Source organism: Belonocnema kinseyi, chromosome 10 (genome assembly GCF_010883055.1).
Source record: "Belonocnema kinseyi isolate 2016_QV_RU_SX_M_011 chromosome 10, B_treatae_v1, whole genome shotgun sequence".
Taxonomy (NCBI): Eukaryota; Metazoa; Arthropoda; class Insecta; order Hymenoptera; family Cynipidae; genus Belonocnema; species Belonocnema kinseyi.
The window spans coordinates 4,856,321-4,865,716 of NC_046666.1; positions in this window are offsets into that span (position 1 = coordinate 4,856,321).

Below are 9,396 nucleotides of genomic sequence, written 5' to 3' on the forward strand. Positions count from 1 at the left end.
TTTTTAATAGATTTAAATTTTCTTTTCTAAATTGAATGTCAGATAATTTTACACATCTATCAACTAAACCCTTAATTAAACCAATTTTATGCCCAAATAAATGATGTGAATTATAGTTTAAGTATCTACCGGACCAAGACGGTTTTTTATACCAATTGGTTAATAAATCACTAATTGGAATTTTTATAATTTTTAAATCAAGATAGTTAATAACATTATTAATCTCACATTCATGAGTGAAATTTACACAATCTTCAATACTATTAAATGCATTTAAGAAAACTTGAATTTTATCTGTGGGAATAATAGCTTTTGACTCATATTTATTTTTTCGATTTACGATTGGACCGTAAGACATAAAGAATTTGAAATCTACGATTTGAAATCAATAAGTATACGAACTTATCAACTTGTTCAATTCTCTCATCATTTAATAAAATATTGCATAGTGTTTTCTCACTCTTTCCTTCGAACACCATAATTTTTGTTTTATTCGCGTTAATTTTGAGGCCAATTCTCTTCATGCCTGCATTCAGTTTATTCATCATTCTTTGCAAGTCTTCGATAGACTCTGCCATAACAACTTTATCATATGCAAACGCTAACCCACGTACCCTTACTGTTTCGAGATCCACACCCTCTTCATCGAAAAGAGTCATTCTTATACACTTGTCCATAAATAATATAAACAACCATGTAGACATAACGCATCCTTGTCTAACTCCTTGAATAATTTCAAAACAGTCACTCAATTTCGTATTAACCCTTACACTTGCTTTGCTACCCGTACATATTGTTTTTATAGCTTGTAGGAGCGATCCTTTGACTTCATACTCTTTGAGGACTTCCCAATGTTTAGTCCTATCCTGCTTATCAAAAGCTTTTTCTAGGCCAAAAAATGCACAGAAAACTTTTTTTCCTACTCTTAAACTTTATTCTGTAATTTGCCTTCAGCTAAATATTTGATCCGCACATGACCTTCCTGGCACAAACCCACTTTGGTCTTCCCGAATCTTTGCTTCTGTTATTTTCATTACCCTACGAATAAGTATTTTCGAGTATATTTTACTTACGGTACTTAATTAGCTAATCCCTCTCTAACTCTTGGAGTCGCTTTTATTTTCCTTTCTTTTGTATATTGGTGTAATAATCGCTATTTTCCAATTGTTTGGGACGTCACCCATCTCGAAACATAAATTAATCAATTCGCACAGTCTATGTGGTATGTACTCGCCACCGTGTTTAAGCATTTCAGCGTTAATACCGTCTACCCCGGCAGCCTTACCATTTTTCAAGTTCTTAATTATATTCCTAACCTCAGTGACACAGACTTTTTCAACTGAGTTTTCTAACGCATCGTGTTCAACATCGCAGTTGTAGTGCCCTACAGCTTCATCTCCGAATTGTCTCCTTAAATAATCTCTGAAAGCGTCTAGTATTCCGTCTGCATCATATACCATTTCCTCTCTACTATTTCTCATGTTGACAAATTCTGTACTTTTGTTTCCTTTCATTTTTTCAGGAAGCAGTTTCGTGCTTCCTTTAAAGTCGTTTTGTATTTTCTTTGCATCTTCTGCTCTAATTGTATCTTTACGTTCCTTAACGAATCGTTTGAGTATCCTGTTTTCGTATCTATAATCATTTCTACGTCTATTTCTTTCCTCACTGCTAAGACCTGCAATGTTCAAAGTTCTTCCGTACGCTTTTCTCTTTGCTTTTTGGGCAGCCTGAATTTCATCATTCCACCACGCATCACCAGATATTCGGCCTACAACTGCGGTAACACACACTTTCATCGCACATCTAACAATGATATCCCATCACTTGGCCCTATCTATGTTTTCGATTATCTTATTTTGAAAATCTATTTGCGTATCCGATTCCTGTAGGTTCTCAATTTTTATTCGCGTTTGTTTTTGTTTTTTTCTCTTTTTTCTCCATCCTCTACATAAGTTAATTTTGGAGATCTGAAAGTAATGATCGGTATTTCATTCAAAACCCCTCATGACCTTTGTATCTTTGACTAACTCTCGTAGCCTTTCATCTGCAACAACCAAGTAAATTATTTTGCGGCTATTTCCTTTAGATCAGGTGTACATGTAAATGATTTCATGTCTAAGTCAAGCATTTGTAATAAACAGACCCCTTTTTAAGCATGGAAAACTAATTTATCTCCGTAATAGTTTGTTCTTGGATACCCAACATGACCTAGTACTCTTTCTGTATCCTAATTTTGGATGCCCACCCTTCCGTTCATATCTCCTAGTAGAATTATTCTTTCCCCATGTTCGCAAATATTTATTTTGTCATTTAAAGTGTCCCAGAAGGAATCTTATTCTTCTCTGGGATCACTATCAACTGGCGTGTAGCATGCTATGATAAATAGTCTTCTGCTTCCTACTTTCCTTCTAGCCCACAGCAGTCTGAGAGATACGAAATCATGGACTCCGAGATGCAGCTTTGCTCTTTCATTCAAAATCAGACCAACTCCTTTTCTACCATGTGATTTAATGTCTACTCCTGACCATATTTTAAAGGCGCCTTTCGACAGGTCGTTTTCTATGTCTTTAGTTTCGCATCCCTTTTTCTTTGTTTCAGACACACATAAAATATCTAGTTTCCTCACGTATATAGTTTCAGTCCTTTCCGCGTCTATTTTGTAGTTTGTATTATTTATTGTTTATAATATACGCCCAACTATCACCTTTATGCAATAAGTTTATTTTCTGAGTCGAAATCATGCCAAAGTTAAGTAGCAAATCGTAATATGGTAGAGATTGTAGTTACAACGTCAGCCCCACCAAACTTTAGTTAATAAGGGAGGGTTGGGAGAGGGGGGGGGGGGCAGAACTGGAACCGAGAGAGTCGTCTTGGGTTTATGTTTTTATACTGAGAAGGTCACCAACCTTCAGCAGCGTTGTATTTATGATAAAAAAGACCCCCCCCCCCCTCCTCGTGCGAACAAAAATCTCCGCGTTGTTTGTAGATTTTAGGTTTAAAATTTCTTTTTCGTCCAAAAATTGTAATAAATGGATATAAGTTACTTATCTTTAAGTTGGTGTGCGAGTTTTCTATTATCTGCATAAGGAAAGACAATTTTTAGAACAAATATTCAAAATTTAGAATTTTCTATTTGGGGTTTTCCAAGTACACTTCCGGTATCTCTGAGGTCTTTTAGTAACTGCCTTCATGGACAAAGCTAGAAACACATGTTAAAGATGGTTTACAATGACGTTGCATTCCCTATGACCTAAAAAATGCTACAAAGGAGGTTCCTGGAATCATCACCGTGTGGCGACCCCTGCTGTCTGATTCACATTTTTTCGTTTATTTAGGTTGTCACACCTTTTAACAATATTCCCTACGAATTTCAGCTTTCTAGCTTGACATTTGTAATTGTAACGCTATTTTGAGTGCATCTGTTTTTTTTCGAATTTCTATTTTTGCAGTGGATTTTATGACAATGCACCGTCGCACAATGTCATCATTATCCGTGAGTTTCTCACCAAAAACTCAACTAATACAATTCCGCAGCCATCAAATTTGCCAGATTTAGCTCCCTGTGACTTTTTTTTGTTCGATCGACTGAAAAAACCACTACGCGGAACGCGTTTTAACAGCCGATCGAAGATAATACAAAAATTGAAAACGGCACTGATGGATATACCGAAAATTGAGTAACAAAAATGTTTTGAGAGCTGGATCAAGCGCTGACATAAGTGCGTGGCAGTCGATGGGAATTACTTTGAAGGGGATCACATCAATATTCAAGAATAAACTTATATTTTTAATTATAAAAATAAATTCCGGGAACTTTTTGATCAAGGTAGTAGATCTTCTTCAAAATCCTTTCAAGACCATTGAAATTTCCTAAATAAATCTTCTCTAAAATTTGATAAAACTTCAGGCATTTCTAGAAAGACAGGCCAATTTTCCAACAATAAAAACTACAATTGTACCTTGCAGTTAATGCACAGTTGCCCTTAAACTTCTTTAAAACTGCATTTAGTTTATAGATTAAATCTGACGAAACTACTGATTTCTTAGGTATACTGAAGCTTCACTGATGCGCCTAAGCGCAAACAATGTAAAGGATATGCAAAATCAATATCTTCCAGCCTTTGTCCATTCAAGTGTTTATATGTGGAAGTTTTTCATTCCTCCATCGCTGAAAAAGAAGCTGAGTATAATGTACGTCCAATAAATAATCATAATACAACACCTTCTAAGGCTGTACCTTCTACAAATTTTGGAATTTTAAATTAAATCAACTGCAGAAGTGTAATATTGTTTAATTAGTTGCACAATTATTTGAAACAATTAAAGTTTTGTCACATTTAACACCTGCGATGATAAAGGTATTTTTTTTAACAACTGCGTGCAAAGCTTGGTTTCTCCTACCTGTAGAGCGTCTTCAAAGTGCGCAATTTTTGAAATGTTATGCCAGGATGTTTTCGCGCACTCCGAGCTGTGTGCGAATGAAATCGGCCTATTATGATTTGATGTTCTCCTTGATTTTCAATAAGTCCCATTGAATTTGCATTTTTGTTGTATCATATGAAAACTTCTGTTCACCATTCAAGTTTTAAGCACAGCAAATAAATTGTACTCTGTCTTACGGAATTCATGAAATTATCAGAATTTAAGAATCCACGGAATTCCAAGAATTTGCGAAATTCAAAGAATATACGGTTATCACGAAATTAACGGCATTCATTAAATTTAAAAAATGCAATAAATTTAGTAAATTCATGGACTTCACGAAATTTATGGAATTTACTGAACTTATGGAATTCATAGAATTCAAGAAATTCAGGGAATTAAAAAAACTCAAAGAATTAAAAAAACTCAATGAATTCGTGAAATTTAATGAAATGACGGAATTATCTGAATACATAGAATTTATTTATTCTGTAAATTCAATCAATTCCGTTAATTCTATTATTTCCGTAAATGAATTTCAAACGAAATAATTAAATTTTCAACATTATAGTTCAATTGTCAACCTAAACATGTAAATTCTAAACAAAAAAGTGTCATAATTTATATTTTAAACCAAAATAAGGAAATTTACACACATGAAGAAAAGAATTTTAAAACCACAAAGACGAATTTCCAAAAAATAATTATTATTCACTCAAGCTGAAATAAAAGTTGATCGAAATCATTTAAGCTTCCGTAAAAAAAGAAATTTTCAATAATGTAATTTAACTTTTACCCAAATAGTTAAATTGCCAATAAAAATTGATTATTTTTTTAACAAAATAGTTAAACTTTTAACCAAAAAGATAAAATTACAACTGAAAATATAAATCCTTAATAAAAAAAATTATTTCTTTAAACAGTGATTCTACCTAATCTTTAAATAAAATAGTTGAATATTTAAGCAAAGAACAGGAATTTTTAACCACAAACTTGCTTTAAAAAAAAATATATTTATACTAAAACAGGCCAATTTTTAAACTAAAAAGATAAATTTTGAAAAAATAGTTAAATTTTTAGTTAAAAAATATACCTTTTTATACAGGGGATAAGTTTCTACGAACAAAATTGAATTTTTAGTCGAAAAAGAAAAATTTTCAACAAAGAGGATGACTTTTAAACAAAATTAATAAATTCTCTACTAGTAGTTGCATTTAGCGCAAAATAATTTTCTACATAAAAAAAATTGAATTTTTTTCAATAAACGAATTAACTTTTAACAAAAAAGTTTAATAGTTCTTAACAAAATAGTTGCATTTTTATCTAAGAGAGATAAAATTTCTACTATAACTAATAAGTTTTAAAATATAAAACTACACATTTTTTAGTTGACATTTAATCCAGAATAGATTTTAGTTCATTTTTAAGAACCAAAGATTAAATTTAAAAAAAAAGTAAATTTTCTACAAAATGGGTACATTTTCATGAAATCAGCGAAATTTAAAAACAAAAAGTACGACCTTACCAAAATTGTTGTATTTTCGACAAAACAGTTGGATCTTATTCAAAAAGGGGATTTCTGCTAAAGGAGGTTGAATTTTGTAAATCAACGAGAAAAACTTTCAAAAAAGATTTGAGATTTCAACCAAAGTTGCATTTTTATTCAGGAAGGATTACATTTATTCTTAAAAAGATAAATTATTTAAAAAGAATTTTAAATAGTTCAATTTTTATCCTAAAAAGATTCTAGTTCACTTTCCAACACCAAAATGAGAATTGTAAACAAAAAGTTGATTTTCTGATGAAAAGTCGAGTTTTCAATCAAAAGAGAGGACTTTTCAACAAGATTAATACATTTTCAATTAAACAGTTGCATTTTTGTCAAAAAAATAAATGAATTCTACTAAAACAGGTGAATTTTTTAACCAAAAATAATTTTTTTTTTCAAGTTGAATTTTCCTCCAAAAAGATTTCGATTGACTTTTCGACATAAAAGTAGGAATTTAAAACAAAAAGTTACTTTTATATAAAACAGTTGTAATATTTACTCTAGAAAAGATGAGCTTTGAAATCAAAAAGCCAAATTTTTAGAGAAAAATAGTTTTCTTTAAAAAAATGCAGTTGATTTAACAACAGCAAAATATGAACTCTGAACAAATAGTTAATTTTCTACGAAAAATTCTGAATTTTTCACCCAAAAGAATGAATGCACCAAGAATGAATTTTCAAAAAAATGGCTAAATTTTTCACCAAATAATAAAATTTAATAACTAAATGAGATAATCTTCAGGAGACATATACACTGGAGTAGCATTTTTCGAAAAACTTATATGTTCATTTTCATTGCTATTTTTCACTATTGAAACAAACAATACGCATCCTATCAATGAATAATAATTGACCTATTCGTAGACCTTTTTAAATTGAACAACTTTTGTGTCTTAATTTTTGTCGTACTTTTTGTTTTTTTTCCGAGAACATAATTTCTTGGTTGGTAATATTATTTTTTAGGACAAAAATGAAATAAGAGGAAAGAAAAATAAGAATTCATTCATTCTTCTTTCCTCTTTTTTATTTTTGTCCAGCGGAGGAAACTTTGTTTCTTTTTTTTAGGGAAAAAAAGATATATTGTTTTCAGATTGCAACAGGAACGTTTTATAGTGATTTTCCAAATTTGATCGCTCGATTTTTCAAAATTAAAATTAAAATTATTTCTTCAAAAAAAGATCCTACTCCTTAACTCCATTGGGAATCTAACCACAAGACTTCTGATTTCTGGTCAGGTGCTTTTTCAATTAAGCTATAAGAGGGATTAGAGCTATTAGGACTATTGTGGTTCGATTCCCAATGGAGTGACTCTTTTTTATTTTCGTCAAAACGAAAAAATTTTTTCTCTTCTTTTTTAGGGAAAAAAGATGTTTTTAAGATTTTAATAGGAACATTTTATGGTTGTTTTCCAAATTTCATCGTTTGATTCTTGATTTTACTTTTAGGATTTTTGCACATTAACATGATTATTGGACAAACAGGTTCTTATTGAATACATTTACTATTTTAAAAACAATGAAGCCTCATTTTTACTCTCATGCTATTTCATTTCTTATATATTTATATTTTTATCAGATTACCTTGGCTGACAAAGATAAATACCGCCTAATACAGTTAACCTCGTAAAGTCGAGGGTAACAATATATTTATTTGAATTTTTTCAAAATCACCTAAAACGCTATAGACCCTCTGAAATTTTATCAAATTACTAAAAGAATTTTAAAAATTCTTGAAATCATTCAAAATTCCTTAAAACATTTCAAGTATTTTGAAATTTTTTGTAATCACTTGAAGCTTTTCAAATTTGTTAATTATACCTCGGAGACACTTAAAATACTGTAAAATCTTTCAAATCCACAAAATGAGGGATTTCCCTGGAAACAGATGGCATTCTTTAAAATTGCACTCACTTCCGGAGTAATCGCGGTAAAATATTGAAAATCTGAATTTTTTTTCGATTTTTGAAATTAAACGGAAATTTAGATAATTTAAATTTTTTCAAAGTTTTGGAAATTTTAGGTACCAAGATTTTTGCGGTGAGGGGGTCACTTCAAAGGATTGGAAACAGGCTGAAATGCTACATGTCTTCTAAAAATTTGATTTTTTGACAAAGCTTTTTGTCAGAATGTCTGACACATGTTATATTTAGGAATATGGCTGACCAAAGAAGGTCATTACCACTTGAGAAGTCTGCTTGGAAATATGGCGATTATGACTTTTTTATCTGATAACTCACACAATTTCGTCGTCCAAACATCTATAGTTTGCTTAAAACGCAATTAAACGACATCCAAACTATTTTTAAAAAAATTTTTTCAAAATTATAATTTGTTCTATAGCGTGAAGTTAACATTTTAATTTTGAAAACCCAATAACTTTTAGAGTTTTTCTATCCAAACGACAAAATTGGTTTCCTAGCATGAATAAACGATGAACAAATTACTTACTTAAACAATTTTTGAATAATTTATTCATTTAAGTAAAAGTTAAATATTAAGTAAATTAATTTTAATTCCAATTAAATAATAAACTAATTAAGTATGCAAATCTGTCTTCAGATCGATGTTTTTACTATACAAATACGAAATCGAAGAGAAAACCCGGAAATATTCTTTCATCCTGATTATTAATCGGTTTAAAAAATTGAAAATATTCCCATTTATTAAGCCTGATATATTGAATAATGTGCAAATAATAAAAACGTTTCCTTAAATAATTTAATATCCCTGGAAAAAATTTATAAATATGCTTCTGTAAGTGTACTTCTTTTAGAGCCGTATTCTTTTATTATTAAAAAAATTCTTTAATCAGAGAAAAGTGAGCAAAGAAATATTAGTAGAAAATTACTCATTTAATTAGTGAAAGAATCTAATAATTTAAGAAAGAAATCTATCAAGTGTTTCGTAGAAATTCAATAATATATTCACAGTTGTATATATTGATTAAAAAAAGATGTTAAAAATGGGAAATATAGCCCAGAGGAGTATCTAAAAAAAAGCAAGGATCTTTGAAATACTGTGAAATTTTTGAATTAGGAAATGTGATTTTTGGATTATCCATCACTTCGTACGCTGTCAAAATTTGAAAATTTCATTTTCCGAGAAAATTCAAAAAGTTGTTATGAAAATCTTATAGGTTATTGAAAAATTAAACTTTTTCTTTGATCGACTTTTTTCATATCGTCCGTCATTTGGCTCAAAAGGTTCATTTTCGTGCATTTTTTTGGAATTTTGTAAATGCTATAATTGTGGTAACTTTTGGTTTTATGAAAAATGTCATCAGGATGAATTGTTCGACTTTTTTACTACTATAAATTTCCGTTCAGAAATTTGTTGCATGTTGAAAAAAGCGGGCCGCAATTGAGACACACTCGTAAAAACCTATTTTTCGGATTTAGGAAGTCTCAAAATTGGACTTTTCGACAAA